Below are 20,554 nucleotides of genomic sequence, written 5' to 3'. Positions count from 1 at the left end.
ATCTTAGGCACCTAGTGACATGCAAATTAAGGCGAGGCCATCAGACACTACCCTAAGTGTCTTTTGGCACACAAATCGAGGTAATGCCTCCGGATACCATCTTAGGCACCTAGTGACATGCAAATTAAGGCGAGACCATCAGACACTACCCTAAGTGTCTTTTGGCACGTAAATCGAGGTAACGCCTCCAGATACCATCTTAGGCACCTAGTGACATGCAAATTAAGGCGAGACCATCAGATACTACCCTAAGTGTCTTTTGGCATGCAAATCGAGGTAACGCCTCCGGATACCATCTTAGGCACCTAGTGACATGCAAATTAAGGCGAGACCATCAGACACTACCCTAAGTGTCTTTTGGCACACAAATCGAGGTAATGCCTCCAGATACCATCTTAGGCACCTAGTGACATGCAAATTAAGGCGAGACCATCAGACACTACCCTAAGTGTCTTTTGGCACGTAAATTGAGGTAATGCCTCCGATACCATCTTAGGCACCTAGTGACATGCAAATTAAGGCGAGACCATCAGACACTACCCTAAGTGTCTTTTGGCATGCAAATTGAGGTAACGCCTCCAGATACCATCTTAGGCACCTAGTGACATGCAAATTAAGGCGAGGCCATCAGACACTACCCTAAGTGTCTTTTGGCACACAAATCGAGGTAATGCCCCCAGATACCATCTTAGGCACCCAGTGACATGCAAATTAAGGCGAGGCCATCAGACACTACCCTAAGTGTCTTTTGGCACGTAAATTGAGGTAACGCCTCCGGATACCATCTTAGGCACCTAGTGACATGCAAATTAAGGCGAGACCATCAGACACTACCCTAAGTGTCTTTTGGCACATAAATCGAGGTAACGCCTCCAGATACCATCTTAGGCACCTAGTGACATGCAAATTAAGCGAGGCCATCAGACACTACCCTAAGTGTCTTTTGGCATGCAAATCGAGGTAACGCCTTCAGATACCATCTTAGGCACCTAGTGACATGCAAATTAAGGCGAGACCATCAGACACTACCCTAAGTGTCTTTTGGCATACAAATCGAGGTAACACCTCCGAATACCATCTTAGGCACCTAGTGACATGCAAATTAAGGCGAGACCATCAGATACTACCCTAAGTGTCTTTTGGCACGTAAATTGAGGTAACGCCTCCGGATACCATCTTAGGCCCCTAGTGACATGCAAATTAAGGCGAGGCCATCAGACACTACCCTAAGTGTCTTTTGGCACGCAAATTGAGGTAATGCCTCCAGATACCATCTTAGGCACCTAGTGACATGCAAATTAAGGCGAGGCCATCAGACACTACCCTAAGTGTCTTTTGGCATGCAAATCGAGGTAACGCCTCCAGATACCATCTTAGGCACCTAGTGACATGCAAATTAAGGCGAGGCCATCAGACACTACCCAAAGTGTCTTTTGGCATGCAAATCGAGGTAATGCCTCCAGATACCATCTTAGGCACCTAGTGACATGCAAATTAAGGCGAGACCATCAGACACTACCCTAAGTGTCTTTTGGCACATAAATCGAGGTAATGCTTCCAGATACCATCTTAGGCACCTAGTGACATGCAAATTAAGGCGAGGCCATCAGACACTACCCTAAGTGTCTTTTGGTACGCAAATTGAGGTAATGCCTCCAGATACCATCTTAGGCACCTAGTGACATGCAAATTAAGGCAAGGCCATCAGACACTACCCTAAGTGTCTTTTGGCACACAAATCGAGGTAACACCTCCGATACCATCTTAGGCACCTAGTGACATTCAAATTAAGGCGAGGCCATCAGACACTACCCTAAGTGTCTTTTGGCATGCAAATCGAGGTAACGCCTCCAGATACCATCTTAGGCACCTAGTGACATGCAAATTAAGGCGAGGCCATCAGACACTACCCTAAGTGTCTTTTGGTACGCAAATTGAGGTAATGCCTCCAGATACCATCTTAGGCACCTAGTGACATGCAAATTAAGGCGAGGCCATCAGACACTACCCTAAGTGTCTTTTGGTCCCGAATTTGAGGTAAAGCCTCCAGATACCATCTTAGGCACCAAGTGACATGCAAATTAAGGCGAGGCCATCGGACACTACCCTAAGTGTCTTTTGGCACACAAATCGAGGTAATGCCTCCAGATACCATCTTAGGCACCTAGTGACATGCAAATTAAGGCGAGGCCATCAGACACTACCCTAAGTGTCTTTTGGCATGCAAATCGAGGTAACGCCTCCGGATACCATCTTAGGCACCTAGTGACATGCAAATTAAGGCGAGGCCATCGGACACTACCCTAAGTGTCTTTTGGCACGCAAATCGAGGTAATGCCTCCAGGATACCATCTTAGGCACCTAGTGACATACAAATTAAGGCGAGACCATCAGACACTACCCTAAGTGTCTTTTCGCACGTAAATCAAGATAATACCTCCAGATACTATCTTAGGCACCTAGTGACATGCAAATTAAGGCGAGACCATCGGACACTACCCTAAGTGTCTTTTGGCACGCAAATCGAGGTAATGCCTCCGATACCATCTTAGGCACCTAGTGACATGCAAATTAAGGCGAGACCATCGGACACTACCCTAAGTGTCTTTTGGCATGCAAATCGAGGTAACGCCTCCAGATACCATCTTAGGCACCTAGTGACATGCAAATTAAGGCGAGACCATCAGACACTACCCTAAGTGTCTTTTGGCATGCAAATCGAGGTAATGCCTCCAGATACCATCTTAGGCACCTAGTGACATGCAAATTAAGGCGAGACCATCAGATACTACCCTAAGTGTCTTTTGGCATGCAAATCGAGGTAACGCCTCCGGATACCATCTTAGGCACCTAGTGACATGCAAATTAAGGCGAGGCCATCAGACACTACCATAAGTGTCTTTGGCATGCAAATCGAGGTAACGCCTCCAGGTACCATCTTAGGCACCTAGTGACATGCAAATTAAGGCGAGACCATCAGACACTACCCTAAGTGTCTTTTGGCACGTAAATCGAGGTAATGCCTCCGATACCATCTTAGGCACCTAGTGACATGCAAATTAAGCGAGACCATCAGACACTACCCTAAGTAACTTTTGGCATGCAAATCGAGGTAATGCCCCCCAGATACCATCTTAGGCACCTAGTGACATGCAAATGAAAGCGAGGCCATCAGACACTACCCTAAGTGTCTTTTGCATGCAAATCGAGGTAATGCTCGGATACCATCTTAGGCACGAGTGACATGCAAATTACGCGAGCCCGACACTACCCTAAGTGTCTTTTGCCATGCAAATCGAGGTAACACCCGATACCATCTTAGACACCTAGTGACATGCAAATCAAGGCGAGACCATCGACACTACCCTAAGCGTCTTTTGGCATGCAAATCGAGGTAACACCTCCAAATACCATCTTAGGCACCTAGTGACATGCAAATTAAGGCACCTAGTGACAAGCAAATTAAGGCGAGACCATCAGACACTACCCTAAGTGTCTTTTGGCACGTAAATCGAGGTAACACCTCCAGATACCATCTTAGGCACCTAGTGACATGCAAATTAAGGCAAGGCCATCAGACACTACCCTAAGTATCTTTTGGCACGTAAATCGAGGTAATGCCCCTAGATACCATCATAGGCACCTAGTGACATGCAAATTAAGGCGAGACCATCAGACACTACCCTAAGTGTCTTTTGGTACGTAAATTGAGGTAATGCCTCCAGATACCATCTTAGGCACCCAGTGACATGCAAATTAAGGCGAGGCCATCAGACACTACCCTAAGTGTCTTTTGGCATGCAAATCGAGGTAACGCCTCCAGATACCATCTTAGGCACCTAGTGACATGCAAATTAAGGCGAGGCCATCAGACACTACCCTAAGTGTCTTTTGGCATGCAAATTGAGGTAACGCCTCCAGATACCATCTTAGGCACCTAGTGACATGCAAATTAAGGCGAGGCCATCAGACACTACCCTAAGTGTCTTTTGGCATGCAAATCGAGGTAACGCCTCCAGGACCATCTTAGGCACCTAGTGACATGCAAATTAAGGCGAGGCCATCACACTATACTAAGTGTCTTTTGGCATGCAAATCGAGGTAATGCCTCCAGATACCATCTTAGGCACCTAGTGACATGCAAATTAAGGCGAGACCATCAGACACTACCCTAAGTGTCTTTTGGCACGTAAATTGAGGTAATGCCTCCAGATACCATCTTAGGCACCTAGTGACATGCAAATTAAGGCGAGGCCATCAGACACTACCCTAAGTATCTTTTGGCATGCAAATCGAGGTAATGCCCCAAGATACCATCTTAGGCACCTAGTGACATGCAAATTAAGGCGAGACCATCAGACACTACCCTAAGTGTCTTTTGGCACGTAAATTGAGGTAACGCCTCCAGATACCATCTTAGGCACCTAGTGACATGCAAATTAAGGCGAGGCCATCAGACACTACCCTAAGTGTCTTTTGGCATGCAAATCGAGGTAACGCCTCCAGATACCATCTTAGGCACCTAGTGACATGCAAATTAAGGCGAGGCCATCAGACACTACCCTAAGTGTCTTTTGGCACGTAAATCGAGGTAACACCTCCGGATACCATCTTAGGCACCTAGTGACATGCAAATTAAGGCGAGACCATCAGACACTACCCTAAGTGTCTTTTGGCATGTAAATCGAGGTAACGCCTCCAGATACCATCTTAGGCACCTAGTGACATGCAAATTAAGGCGAGACCATCAAACACTACCCTAAGTGTCTTTTGGCACGCAAATTGAGGTAACGCCTCCAGATACCATCTTAGGCACCTAGTGACATGCAAATTAAGGCGAGACCATCAGACACTACCCTAAGTGTCTTTTGGTATGCAAATTGAGGTAATGCCTCCAGATACCATCTTAGGCACCTAGTGACATGCAAATTAAGGCGAGGCCATCAGACACTACCCTAAGTGTCTTTTGGCATGCAAATCGAGGTAACGCCTCCAGATACCATCTTAGGCACCTAGTGACATGCAAATTAAGGCGAGGCCATCAGACACTACCCTAAGTGTCTTTTGGCATGCAAATCGAGGTAATGCCCCCAGATACCATCTTAGGCACCTAGTGACATGCAAATTAAGGCGAGACCATCAGATACTACCCTAAGTGTCTTTTGGCATGCAAATCGAGGTAACGCCTCCGGATACCATCTTAGGCACCTAGTGACATGCAAATTAAGGCGAGGCCATCAGACACTACCCTAAGTATCTTTTGGCATGCAAATCGAGGTAATGCCCCCAGATACCATCTTAGGCACCTAGTGACATGCAAATCAAGGCGAGACCATCAGACACTACCCTAAGTGTCTTTTGGCACGTAAATCGAGGTAACGCCTCCAGATACCATCTTAGGCACCCAGTGACATGCAAATTAAGGCGAGACCATTAGACACTACCCTAAGTGTCTTTTGGCATGCAAATCGAGGTAACACCTCCAGATACCATCTTAGGCACCTAGTGACATGCAAATCAAAGCAAGGCCATCAGACACTACCCTAAGTGTCTTTTGGCATGTAAATCGAGGTAATGCCCCTAGATACCATCATAGGCACCTAGTGACATGCAAATTAAGGCGAGACCATCAGACACTACCCTAAGTGTCTTTTGGCACGTAAATTGAGGTAACGCCTCCGGATACCATCTTAGGCACCTAGTGACATGCAAATTAAGGCGAGGCCATCAGACACTACCCTAAGTGTCTTTTGGCATGCAAATCGAGGTAATGCCTCCAGATACCATCTTAGGCACCTAGTGACATGCAAATTAAGGCGAGACCATCAGACACTACCCTAAGTGTCTTTTGGCACGCAAATTGAGGTAATGCCTCCAGATACCATCTTAGGCACCCAGTGACATGCAAATTAAGGCGAGGCCATCAGACACTACCCTAAGTGTCTTTTGGCATGCAAATCGAGGTAACGCCTCCGGATACCATCTTAGGCACCTAGTGACATGCAAATTAAGGCGAGGCCATCAGACACTACCCTAAGTGTCTTTTGGCACGCAAATTGAGGTAACGCCTCCAGATACCATCTTAGGCACCTAGTGACATGCAAATTAAGGCGAGACCATCAGACACTACCCTAAGTGTCTTTTGGCACATAAATCGAGGTAACGCCTCCAGATACCATCTTAGGCACCTAGTGACATGCAAATTAAGGCGAGACCATCAGACACTACCCTAAGTGTCTTTTGGCATGCAAATCGAGGTAATGCCCCCGGATACCATCTTAGGCACCTAGTGACATGCAAATTAAGGCGAGGCCATCAGACACTACCCTAAGTGTCTTTTGGCACGTAAATTGAGGTAACGCCTCCAGATACCATCTTAGGCACCTAGTGACATGCAAATTAAGGCGAGACCATCAGACACTACCCTAAGTGTCTTTTGGCATGCAAATCGAGGTAACGCCTCCAGATACCATCTTAGGCACCTAGTGACATGCAAATTAAAGCGAGGCCATCAGACACTACCCTAAGTATCTTTTGGCATGCAAATCGAGGTAATGCCCCTAGATACCATCTTAGGCACCTAGTGACATGCAAATTAAGGCGAGACCATCAGACACTACCCTAAGTGTCTTTTGGTACGTAAATTGAGGTAATGCCTCCAGATACCATCTTAGGCACCCAGTGACATGCAAATTAAGGCGAGGCCATCAGACACTACCCTAAGTGTCTTTTGCATGCAAATCGAGGTAACGCCTCCGTATACCATCTTAGGCACCTAGTGACATGCAAATTAAGGCGAGGCCATCAGACACTACCCTAAGTGTCTTTTGGCACACAAATCGAGGTAACACCTCCAGATACCATCTTAGGCACCTAGTGACATGCAAATTAAGGCGAGACCATCAGATACTACCCTAAGTGTCTTTTGGCATGCAAATCGAGGTAACGCCTCCGGATACCATCTTAGGCACCTAGTGACATGCAAATTAAGGCGAGACCATCAGACACTACCCTAAGTGTCTTTTGGCATGTAAATCGAGGTAACGCCTCCAGATACCATCTTAGGCACCTAGTGACATGCAAATTAAGGCGAGACCATCAGACACTACCCTAAGTGTCTTTTGGCACGTAAATTGAGGTAATGCCTCCAGATACCATCTTAGGCACCTAGTGACATGCAAATTAAGGCGAGGCCATCAGACACTACCCTAAGTGTCTTTTGGCACGTAAATCGAGGTAACACCTCCAGATACCATCTTAGGCACCTAGTGACATGCAAATCAAAGCGAGGCCATCAGACACTACCCTAAGTGTCTTTTGGCACGTAAATCGAGGTAATGCCCCCAGATACCATCATAGGCACCTAGTGACATGCAAATTAAGGCGAGACCATCAGACACTACCCTAAGTGTCTTTTGGCACGTAAATTGAGGTAATGCCTCCAGATACCATCTTAGGCACCCAGTGACATTCAAATTAAGGCGAGGCCATCAGACACTACCCTAAGTGTCTTTTGGCATGCAAATCGAGGTAACGCCTCCAGATACCATCTTAGGCACCTAGTGACATGCAAATTAAGGCGAGGCCATCAAACACTACCCTAAGTGTCTTTTGGCACGTAAATTGAGGTAATGCCCCTAGATACCATCATAGGCACCTAGTGACATGCAAATTAAGGCGAGACCATCAGACACTACCCTAAGTGTCTTTTGGTACGCAAATTGAGGTAATGCCTCCAGATACCATCTTAGGCACCCAGTGACATGCAAATTAAGGCGAGGCCATCAGACACTACCCTAAGTGTCTTTTGGCATGCAAATTGAGGTAATGCCTCCGGATACCATCTTAGGCACCTAGTGACATGCAAATTAAGGCGAGGCCATCAGACACTACCCTAAGTGTCTTTTGGCATATAAATCGAGGTAACGCCTCCGAATACCATCTTAGGCACCTAGTGACATGCAAATTAAGGCGAGACCATCAGACACTACCCTAAGTGTCTTTTGGCACGTAAATTGAGGTAATGCCTCCGGATACCATCTTAGGCACCTAGTGACATGCAAATTAAGGCGAGGCCATCAGACACTACCCTAAGTGTCTTTTGGCATGCAAATCGAGGTAACGCCTCCAGATACCATCTTAGGCACCTAGTGACATGCAAATTAAGGCGAGGCCATCAGACACTACCCTAAGTGTCTTTTGGCATGCAAATCGAGGTAACGCCTCCGGATACCATCTTAGGCACCTAGTGACATGCAAATTAAGGCGAGACCATCAGACACTACCCTAAGTGTCTTTTGGTACGCAAATTGAGGTAATGCCTCCAGATACCATCTTAGGCACCCAGTGACATGCAAATTAAGGCGAGGCCATCAGACACTACCCTAAGTGTCTTTTGGCATGCAAATCGAGGTAACGCCTCCAGATACCATCTTAGGCACCTAGTGACATGCAAATTAAGGCGAGGCCATCAGACACTACCCTAAGTATCTTTTGGCACGTAAATTGAGGTAATGTCCCCAGATACCATCTTAGGCACCTAGTGACATGCAAATTAAGGCGAGACCATCAGACACTACCCTAAGTGTCTTTTGGCACGTAAATCGAGGTAATGCCTCCAGATACCATCTTAGGCACCTAGTGACATGCAAATTAAGGCGAGACCATCAGACACTACCCTAAGTGTCTTTTGGCACGTAAATTGAGGTAACGCCTCCAGATACCATCTTAGGCACCTAGTGACATGCAAATTAAGGCGAGGCCATCAGACACTACCCTAAGTGTCTTTTGGTATGCAAATTGAGGTAATGCCTCCAGATACCATCTTAGGCACCTAGTGACATGCAAATTAAGGCGAGGCCATCAGACACTACCCTAAGTGTCTTTTGGCATGCAAATCGAGGTAATGCCTCCAGATACCATCTTAGGCACCTAGTGACATGCAAATTAAGGCGAGACCATCAAACACTACCCTAAGTGTCTTTTGGCACGTAAATCGAGGTAATGCCTCCAGATACCATCTTAGGCACCTAGTGACATGCAAATTAAGGCGAGGCCATCAGACACTACCCTAAGTGTCTTTTGGCATGCAAATCGAGGTAACGCCTCCAGATACCATCTTAGGCACCTAGTGACATGCAAATTAAGGCGAGGCCATCAGACACTACCCTAAGTATCTTTTGGCATGTAAATCGAGGTAATGCCCCTAGATACCATCATAGGCACCTAGTGACATGCAAATTAAGGCGAGACCATCAGACACTACCCTAAGTGTCTTTTGGTACGCAAATTGAGGTAATGCCTCCAGATACCATCTTAGGCACCTAGTGACATGCAAATTAAGGCGAGGCCATCAGACACTACCCTAAGTGTCTTTTGGCATGCAAATCGAGGTAACGCCTCCAGATACCATCTTAGGCACCTAGTGACATGCAAATTAAGGCGAGGCCATCAGACACTATCCTAAGTATCTTTTGCCACGTAAATCGAGGTAACGCCCCAAGATACCATCTTAGGCACATAGTGACTTGCAAATCAAGGCGAGGCCATCAGACACTACCCTAAGTGTCTTTTGGCATGTAAATCGAGGTAACGCCTCCGGATACCATCTTAGGCACCTAGTGACATGCAAATTAAGGCGAGGCCATCAGACACTACCCTAAGTGTCTTTTGGCACACAAATCGAGGTAATGCCTCCGGATACCATCTTAGGCACCTAGTGACATGCAAATTAAGGCGAGACCATCAGACACTACCCTAAGTGTCTTTTGGCACATAAATCGAGGTAATGCCTCCAGATACCATCTTAGGCACCTAGTGACATGCAAATTAAGGCGAGACCATTAGACACTACCCTAAGTGTCTTTTGGCACGCAAATCGAGGTAACACCTCCAGATACCATCTTAGGCACCTAGTGACATGCAAATCAAAGCAAGGCCATCAGACACTACCCTAAGTGTCTTTTGGCATGCAAATCGAGGTAATGCCCCTAGATACCATCATAGGCACCTAGTGACATGCAAATTAAGGCGAGACCATCAGACACTACCCTAAGTGTCTTTTGGTACGTAAATTGAGGTAATGCCTCCAGATACCATCTTAGGCACCCAGTGACATGCAAATTAAGGCGAGGCCATCAGACACTACCCTAAGTGTCTTTTGGTATGCAAATTGAGGTAATGCCTCCAGATACCATCTTAGGCACCTAGTGACATGCAAATTAAGGCGAGGCCATCAGACACTACCCTAAGTGTCTTTTGGCACGTAAATTGAGGTAATGCCTCCAGATACCATCTTAGGCACCTAGTGACATGCAAATTAAGGCGAGACCATCAGACACTACCCTAAGTGTCTTTTGGCACGTAAATCGAGGTAATGCCCCCTAGATACCATCTTAGGCACCTAGTGACATGCAAATTAAGGCGAGACCATCAGACACTACCCTAAGTGTCTTTTGGCACGTAAATTGAGGTAATGCCTCCAGATACCATCTTAGGCACCTAGTGACATGCAAATTAAGGCGAGGCCATCAGACACTACCCTAAGTGTCTTTTGGCACGTAAATTGAGGTAATGCCTCCAGATACCATCTTAGGCACCTAGTGACATGCAAATTAAGGCGAGACCATCAGACACTACCCTAAGTATCTTTTGGCATGCAAATCGAGGTAATGCCCCCAGATACCATCTTAGGCACCTAGTGACATGCAAATCAAGGCGAGACCATCAGACACTACCCTAAGTGTCTTTTGGCATGTAAATCGAGGTAACGCCTCCAGATACCATCTTAGGCACCTAGTGACATGCAAATTAAGGCGAGGCCATCAGACACTACCCTAAGTGTCTTTTGGCATGCAAATCGAGGTAATGCCTCCAGATACCATCTTAGGCACCTAGTGACATGCAAATTAAGGCGAGGCCATCAGACACTACCCTAAGTATCTTTTGGCATGCAAATCGAGGTAATGCCCCAGATACCATCATAGGCACCTAGTGACATGTAAATTAAGGCGAGACCATCAGACACTACCCTAAGTGTCTTTTGGTTCACAAATTGAGGTAATGCCTCCAGATACCATCTTAGGCACCCAGTGACATGCAAATTAAGGCGAGGCCATCAGACACTACCCTAAGTGTCTTTTGGCACGTAAATTGAGGTAATACCTCCAGATACCATCTTAGGCACCTAGTGACATGCAAATTAAGGCGAGGCCATCAGACACTACCCTAAGTGTCTTTTGGCATGCAAATCGAGGTAATGCCTCCTAGATACCATCTTAGGCACCTAGTGACATGCAAATTAAGGCGAGGCCATCAGACACTACCCTAAGTGTCTTTTGGCACGTAAATTGAGGTAATGCCTCCAGATACCATCTTAGGCACCTGGTGACATGCAAATTAAGGCGAGGCCATCAGACACTACCATAAGTGTCTTTGGAATGCAAATCGAGGTAACGCCTCCAGGTACCATCTTAGGCACCTAGTGACATGCAAATTAAGGCGAGACCATCAGACACTACCCTAAGTGTCTTTTGGCATGCAAATCGAGGTAACGCCTCCGGATACCATCTTAGGCACCTAGTGACATGCAAATTAAGGCGAGACCATCAGACACTACCCTAAGTGTCTTTTGGCACGTAAATCGAGGTAATGCCTCCAGATACCATCTTAGGCACCTAGTGACATGCAAATTAAGGCGAGGCCATCAGACACTACCCTAAGTGTCTTTTGGCACGCAAATTGAGGTAACGCCTCCAGATACCATCATAGGCACCTAGTGACATGCAAATTAAGGCGAGGCCATCAGACACTACCCTAAGTGTCTTTTGGCATGCAAATCGAGGTAACGCCTCCAGGTACCATCTTAGGCACCTAGTGACATGCAAATTAAGGCGAGGCCATCAGACACTACCCTAAGTGTCTTTTGGCACGCAAATCGAGGTAATGCCTCCAGATACCATCTTAGGCACCTAGTGACATGCAAATTAAGGCGAGGCCATCAGACACTACCCTAAGTGTCTTTTGGCATGCAAATCGAGGTAACGCCTCCAGATACCATCTTAGGCACCTAGTGACATGCAAATTAAGGCGAGGCCATCAGACACTACCCTAAGTATCTTTTGGCATGTAAATCGAGGTAACACCTCCAAATACCATCTTAGGCACCTAGTGACATGTAAATCAAGGCAAGGCCATCAGACACTACCCTAAGTGTCTTTTGGCACTTAAATCGAGGTAATGCCCCAGATACCATCTTAGGCACCTAGTGACATGCAAATTAAGGCGAGACCATCAGACACTACCCTAAGTGTCTTTTGGCATGTAAATCGAGGTAATGCCTCCGGATACCATCTTAGGCACCTAGTGACATGCAAATTAAGGCGAGGCCATCAGACACTACCCTAAGTGTCTTTTGGCACGCAAATCGAGGTAATGCCTCCAGATACCATCTTAGGCACCTAGTGACATGCAAATTAAGGCGAGGCCATCAGACACTACCCTAAGTGTCTTTTGGCATGTAAATTGAGGTAATGCCTCCGGATACCATCTTAGGCACCTAGTGACATGCAAATTAAGGCGAGGCCATCAGACACTACCCTAAGTGTCTTTTGGCACATAAATCGAGGTAATACCTCCAGATACCATCTTAGGCACCTAGTGACATGCAAATTAAGGCGAGACCATCAGACACTACCCTAAGTGTCTTTTGGCATGCAAATCGAGGTAACGCCTCCAGATACCATCTTAGGCACCTAGTGACATGCAAATTAAGGCGAGGCCATCACACTACCCTAAGTGTCTTTTGGCACGTAAATCGAGGTAATGCCTCCAGATACCATCTTAGGCACCTAGTGACATGCAAATTAAGGCGAGGCCATCAGACACTACCCTAAGTGTCTTTTGGCACGCAAATTGAGGTAACGCCTCCAGATACCATCATAGGCACCTAGTGACATGCAAATTAAGGCGAGGCCATCAGACACTACCCTAAGTGTCTTTTGGCATGCAAATCGAGGTAATGCCCCCAGATACCATCTTAGGCACCTAGTGACATGCAAATTAAGGCGAGACCATCAGACACTACCCTAAGTGTCTTTTGGTATGCAAATTGAGGTAATGCCTCCAGATACCATCTTAGGCACCTAGTGACATGCAAATTAAGGCGAGGCCATCAGACACTACCCTAAGTGTCTTTTGGCACACAAATCGAGGTAACGCCTCCAGATACCATCTTAGGCACCTAGTGACATGCAAATTAAGGCGAGGCCATCACACTACCCTAAGTGTCTTTTGGCATGCAAATCGAGGTAACGCCTCCAGATACCATCTTAGGCACCTAGTGACATGCAAATTAAGGCGAGGCCATCAAACACTACCCTAAGTGTCTTTTGGCACGTAAATCGAGGTAATGCCTCCAGATACCATCTTAGGCACCTAGTGACATGCAAATTAAGGCGAGGCCATCAGACACTACCCTAAGTGTCTTTTGGCATGCAAATCGAGGTAACGCCTCCGGATACCATCTTAGGCACCTAGTGACATGCAAATTAAGGCGAGGCCATCAGACACTACCCTAAGTGTCTTTTGGTACGTAAATTGAGGTAATGCCTCCAGATACCATCTTAGGCACCTAGTGACATGCAAATTAAGGCGAGGCCATCAGACACTACCCTAAGTGTCTTTTGGCACGCAAATTGAGGTAACGCCTCCAGATACCATCTTAGGCACCTAGTGACATGCAAATTAAGGCGAGACCATCAGACACTACCCTAAGTGTCTTTTGGCACGTAAATTGAGGTAATGCCTCCAGATACCATCTTAGGCACCTAGTGACATGCAAATTAAGGCGAGGCCATCAGACACTACCCTAAGTGTCTTTTGGTACGCAATTTGAGGAAATGCCTCCAGATACCATCTTAGGCACCTAGTGACATGCAAATTAAGGCGAGGCCATCAGACACTACCCTAAGTGTCTTTTGGCACATAATTTGAGGTAACGCCTCCAGATACCATCTTAGGCACCTAGTGACATGCAAATTAAGGCGAGGCCATCAGACACTACCCTAAGTGTCTTTTGGCACGTAAATCGAGGTAATGCCTCCAGATACCATCTTAGGCACCTAGTGACATGCAAATTAAGGCGAGGCCATCAGACACTACCCTAAGTGTCTTTTGGCACGTAAATCGAGGTAATGCCTCCAGATACCATCTTAGGCACCTAGTGACATGCAAATTAAGGCGAGACCATCAGATACTACCCTAAGTGTCTTTTGGCATGCAAATTGAGGTAACGCCTCCGGATACCATCTTCGGCACCTAGTGACTTGCAAATTAAGGCGAAACCATCAGACACTACCCTAAGTATCTTTTGGCATGCAAATTGAGGTAATACCTCCAGATACCATCTTAGGCACCTAGTGACATGCAAATTAAGGCGAGAGCATCAGACACTACCCTAAGTGTCTTTTGGCACGCAAATTGAGGTAACGCCTCCGGATACTATCTTAGGCACCTAGTGACATGCAAATTAAGGCGAGGCCATCGCACTACCCTAAGTGTCTTTTGGCATGCAAATCGAGGTAACGCCTCCAGATACCATCTTAGGCACCTAGTGACATGCAAATTAAGGCGAGACCATCAGACACTACCCTAAGTGTCTTTTGGCACGCAAATCGAGGTAATGCCTCCAGATACCATCTTAGGCACCTAGTGACATGCAAATTAAGGCGAGGCCATCAGACACTACCCTAAGTGTCTTTTGGCATGCAAATCGAGGTAACGCCTCCAGATACCATCTTAGGCACCTAGTGACATGCAAATTAAGGCGAGGCCATCAGACACTACCCTAAGTATCTTTTGGCATGCAAATCGAGGTAATGCCCCCAGATACCATCTTAGGCACCTAGTGACATGCAAATTAAGGCGAGGCCATCAGACACTACCCTAAGTGTCTTTTGGCATGCAAATCGAGGTAATGCCTCCAGATACCATCTTAGGCACCTAGTGACATGCAAATTAAGGCGAGGCCATCAGACACTACCCTAAGTGTCTTTTGGCACATAAATCGAGGTAATACCTCCGGATACCATCTTAGGCACCTAGTGACATGCAAATTAAGGCGAGACCATCGACACTACCCTAAGTGTCTTTTGGCACACAAATCGAGGTAACGCCTCCAGATACCATCTTAGGCACCTAGTGACATGCAAATTAAGGCGAGGCCATCAGACACTACCCTAAGTGTCTTTTGGTATGCAAATTGAGGTAAAGCCTCCAGATACCATCTTAGGCACCCAGTGACATGCAAATTAAGGCGAGGCCATCAGACACTACCCTAAGTGTCTTTTGGTATGCAAATTGAGGTAATGCCTCCAGATACCATCTTAGGCACCTAGTGACATGCAAATTAAGGCGAGGCCATCACACACTACCCTAAGTGTCTTTTGGCACATAAATCGAGGTAACGCCTCCAGATACCATCTTAGGCACCTAGTGACATGCAAATTAAGGCGAGGCCATCAGACACTACCCTAAGTGTCTTTTGGCACGCAAATCGAGGTAATGCCCCCAGATACTTTCTTAGGCATCTAGTTACATGCAAATTAAGGCGAGACCATCGGACACTACCCTAAGTGTCTTTTGGCACGTAAATCGAGGTAACACCTCCAGATACCATCTTAGGCACCTAGTGACATGCAAATTAAGGCGAGACCATCAGATACTACCCTAAGTGTCTTTTGGCATGCAAATCGAGGTAATGCCTCCAGATACCATCTTAGGCACCTAGTGACATGCAAATTAAGGCGAGGCCATCAGACACTACCCTAAGTGTCTTTTGGCATGTAAATCGAGGTAACGCCTCCAGACCATCTTAGGCACCTAGTGACATGCAAATTAAGGCGAGGCCATCAGACACTACCCTAAGTGTCTTTTGGCATGCAAATTGAGGTAATGCCTCCAGATACCATCTTAGGCACCTAGTGACATGCAAATTAAGGCGAGGCCATCAGACACTACCCTAAGTGTCTTTTGGCACGTAAATCGAGGTAATGCCTCCAGATACCATCTTAGGCACCTAGTGACATGCAAATTAAGGCGAGACCATCAGACACTACCCTAAGTGTCTTTTGGCACGTAAATCGAGGTAACGCCTCCAGATACCATCTTAGGCACCTAGTGACATGCAAATTAAGGCGAGACCATCAGACACTACCCTAAGTGTCTTTTGGCATGCAAATCGAGGTAATGCCTCCAGATACCATCTTAGGCACCTAGTGACATGCAAATTAAGGCGAGGCCATCAGACACTACCCTAAGTGTCTTTTGGCACACAAATCGAGGTAATGCCTCCAAGATACCATCTTAGGCACCTAGTGACATGCAAATTAAGGCGAGGCCATCAGACACTACCCTAAGTGTCTTTTGGCATGCAAATCGAGGTAATGCCTCCAGATACCATCTTAGGCACCTAGTGACATGCAAATTAAGGCGAGGCCATCAGACACTACCCTAAGTGTCTTTTGGCATGCAAATCGAGGTAATGCCCCTAGATACCATCTTAGGCACCTAGTGACATGCAAATTAAGGCGAGACCATCAGACACTACCCTAAGTGTCTTTTGGCATGTAAATCGAGGTAATGCCTCCAGATACCATCTTAGGCACCTAGTGACATGCAAATTAAGGCGAGGCCATCAGACACTACCCTAAGTGTCTTTTGGCATGCAAATCGAGGTAATGCCTCCAAATACCATCTTAGGCACCTAGTGACATGCAAATTAAGGCGAGGCCATCAGACACTACCCTAAGTGTCTTTTGGTACGTAAATTGAGGTAATGCCTCCAGATACCATCTTAGGCACCTAGTGACATGCAAATTAAGGCGAGGCCATCAAACACTACCCTAAGTGTCTTTTGGCATGCAATTTGAGGTAATGCCTCCAGATACCATCTTAGGCACCTAGTGACATGCAAATTAAGGCGAGGCCATCAGACACTACCCTAAGTGTCTTTTGGCATGCAAATTGAGGTAATGCCTCCAGATACCATCTTAGGCACCTAGTGACATGCAAATTAAGGCGAGACCATCAGACACTACCCTAAGTGTCTTTTGGCACGTAAATTGAGGTAATGCCTCCAGATACCATCTTAGGCACCTAGTGACATGCAAATTAAGGCGAGGCCATCAGACACTACTCTAAGTGTCTTTTGGCACACAAATCGAGGTAACGCCCCTAGATACCATCTTAGGCACCTAGTGACATGCAAATTAAGGCGAGGCCATCAAGCACTACCCTAAGTGTCTTTTGGCATGCAAATTGAGGTAATGCCTCCAGATACCATCTTAGGTACCTAGTGACATGCAAATTAAGGCGAGGCCATCGTACACTACCCTAAGTGTCTTTTGGCACACAAATCGAGGTAACGCCTCCAGGTACCATCTTAGGCACCTAGTGACATGCAAATTAAGGCGAGGCCATCAGACACTACCCTAAGTGTCTTTTGGCATGCAAATCGAGGTAATGCCTCCAGATACCATCTTAGGCACCTAGTGACATGCAAATTAAGGCGAGACCATCAGACACTACCCTAAGTGTCTTTTGGCACAAAAATCGAGGTAACACCTCCAAATACCATCTTAGGCACCTAGTGACATGCAAATTAAGGCGAGGCCATCAGACACTACCCTAAGTTCTTTTGGCACGTAAATCGAGGTAATGCCTCCAGATACCATCTTAGGCACCTAGTGACATGCAAATTAAGGCGAGGCCATCAGACACTACCCTAAGTGTCTTTTGGCATGCAAATCGAGGTAACGCCTCCAGATACCATCTTAGGCACCTAGTGACATGCAAATTAAGGCGAGGCCATCAGACACTACCCTAAGTGTCTTTTGGCACGTAAATCGAGGTAATGCCTCCAGATACCATCTTAGGCACCTAGTGACATGCAAATTAAGGCGAGGCCATCAGACACTACCCTAAGTGTCTTTTGGCATGCAAATTGAGGTAATGCCTCCAGATACCATCTTAGGCACCTAGTGACATGCAAATTAAGGCGAGACCATCAGATACTACCCTAAGTGTCTTTTGGCATGCAAATCGAGGTAATGCCTCCGGATACCATCTTAGGCACCTAGTGACATGCAAATTAAGGCGAGGCCATCAGACACTACCCTAAGTGTCTTTTGGTATGCAAATTGAGGTAATGCCTCCAGATACCATCTTAGGCACCTAGTGACATGCAAATTAAGGCGAGGCCATCAGACACTACCCTAAGTGTCTTTTGGCACATAAATCGAGGTAACACCTCCAGATACCATCTTAGGCACCTAGTGACATGCAAATTAAGGCGAGACCATCAGACACTACCCTAAGTGTCTTTTGGCATGCAAATCGAGGTAATGCCTCCGGATACCATCTTAGGCACCTAGTGACATGCAAATTAAGGCGAGGCCATCAGACACTACCCTAAGTGTCTTTTGGCACGTAAATCGAGGTAATGCCTCCAGATACCATCTTAGGCACCTAGTGACATGCAAATTAAGGCGAGGCCATCAGACACTACCCTAAGTGTCTTTTGGCACGCAAATCGAGGTAATGCCTCCAGATACCATCTTAGGCACCTAGTGACATGCAAATTAAGGCGAGGCCATCCGACACTACCCTAAGTGTCTTTTGGCATGTAAATCGAGGCAATACCTCTAAATACCATCTTAGGCACCAAGTGACATGCAAATTAAGGCGAGGCCATCAACACTACCCTAAGTGTCTTTTGGCATGCAAATCGAGGTAATGCCTCCAGATACCATCTTAGGCACCTAGTGACATGCAAATTAAGGCGAGGCCATCAGACACTACCCTAAGTGTCTTTTGGCATGCAAATCGAGGTAACGCCTCCAGATACCATCTTAGGCACCTAGTGACATGCAAATTAAGGCGAGACCATCAGACACTACCCTAAGTGTCTTTTGGCACGTAAATTGAGGTAATGCCTCCAGATACCATCTTAGGCACCTAGTGACATGCAAATTAAGGCGAGGCCATCAGACACTACCCTAAGTGTCTTTTGGCATGCAAATCGAGGTAATGCCTCCAGGATACCATCTTAGGCACCTAGTGACATGCAAATTAAGGCGAGGCCATCAGACACTACCCTAAGTGTCTTTTGGCATGCAAATTGAGGTAATGCCTCCAGATACCATCTTAGGCACCTAGTGACATGCAAATTAAGGCGAGGCCATCAGACACTACCCTAAGTATCTTTTGGCATGCAAATCGAGGTAATGCCCCCAGATACCATCTTAGGCACCTAGTGACATGCAAATTAAGGCGAGGCCATCAGACACTAGTCTAAGTATCTTTTGGCACGTAAATCAAGGTAATGCCCCAATATACCATCTTAGGCACCTAGTGACATGCAAATTAAGGCGAGACCATCAGACACTACCCTAAGTGTCTTTTGGCACGTAAATCGAGGTAACGCCTCCAGATACCATCTTAGGCACCTAGTGACATGCAAATTAAGGCGAGACCATCAAACACTACCCTAAGTGTCTTTTGGCACGTAAATCGAGGTAATGCCTCCAGATACCATCTTAGGCACCTAGTGACATGCAAATTAAGGCGAGGCCATCAGACACTACCCTAAGTGTCTTTTGGCATGCAAATCGAGGTAACGCCTCCAAATACCATCTTAGGCACCTAGTGACATGCAAATTAAGGCGAGGCCATCAGACACTACCCTAAGTGTCTTTTGGCATGCAAATCGAGGTAATGCCTCCAGATACCATCTTAGGCACCTAGTGACATGCAAATTAAGGCGAGGCCATCACACTACCCTAAGTGTCTTTTGGCATGTAAATTGAGGTAATGCCTCCAGATACCATCTTAGGCACCTAGTGACATGCAAATTAAGGCGAGGCCATCAGACACTACCCTAAGTGTCTTTTGGCACACAAATCGAGGTAATGCCCCCAGATACCATCTTAGGCACCTAGTGACATGCAAATCAAGGCGAGACCATCCGACACTACCCTAAGTGTCTTTTGGCATGCAAATTGAGGTAATGCCCCCAGATACCATCATAGGCACCTAGTGACATGCAAATTAAGGCGAGACCATCAGACACTACCCTAAGTGTCTTTTGGTATGCAAATTGAGGTAATGCCTCCAGATACCATCTTAGGCACCCAGTGACATGCAAATTAAGGCGAGGCCATCAGACACTACCCTAAGTGTCTTTTGGCATGCAAATCGAGGTAATGCCTCCAGATACCATCTTAGGCACCTAGTGACATGCAAATTAAGGCGAGGCCATCAGACACTACCCTAAGTGTCTTTTGGTACGTAAATTGAGGTAATGCCTCCAGATACCATCTTAGGCACCTAGTGACATGCAAATTAAGGCGAGGCCATCAGACACTACCCTAAGTGTCTTTTGGCACACAAATCGAGGTAACACCTCCAGATACCATCTTAGGCACCTAGTGACATGCAAATTAAGGCGAGACCATCAGACACTACCCTAAGTGTCTTTTGGCACGTAAATCGAGGT

Source organism: Telopea speciosissima, chromosome 10 (assembly GCF_018873765.1).
Source record: "Telopea speciosissima isolate NSW1024214 ecotype Mountain lineage chromosome 10, Tspe_v1, whole genome shotgun sequence".
Taxonomy (NCBI): domain Eukaryota; kingdom Viridiplantae; phylum Streptophyta; class Magnoliopsida; order Proteales; family Proteaceae; genus Telopea; species Telopea speciosissima.
Note: the sequence above shows the minus strand (reverse complement) of the source record.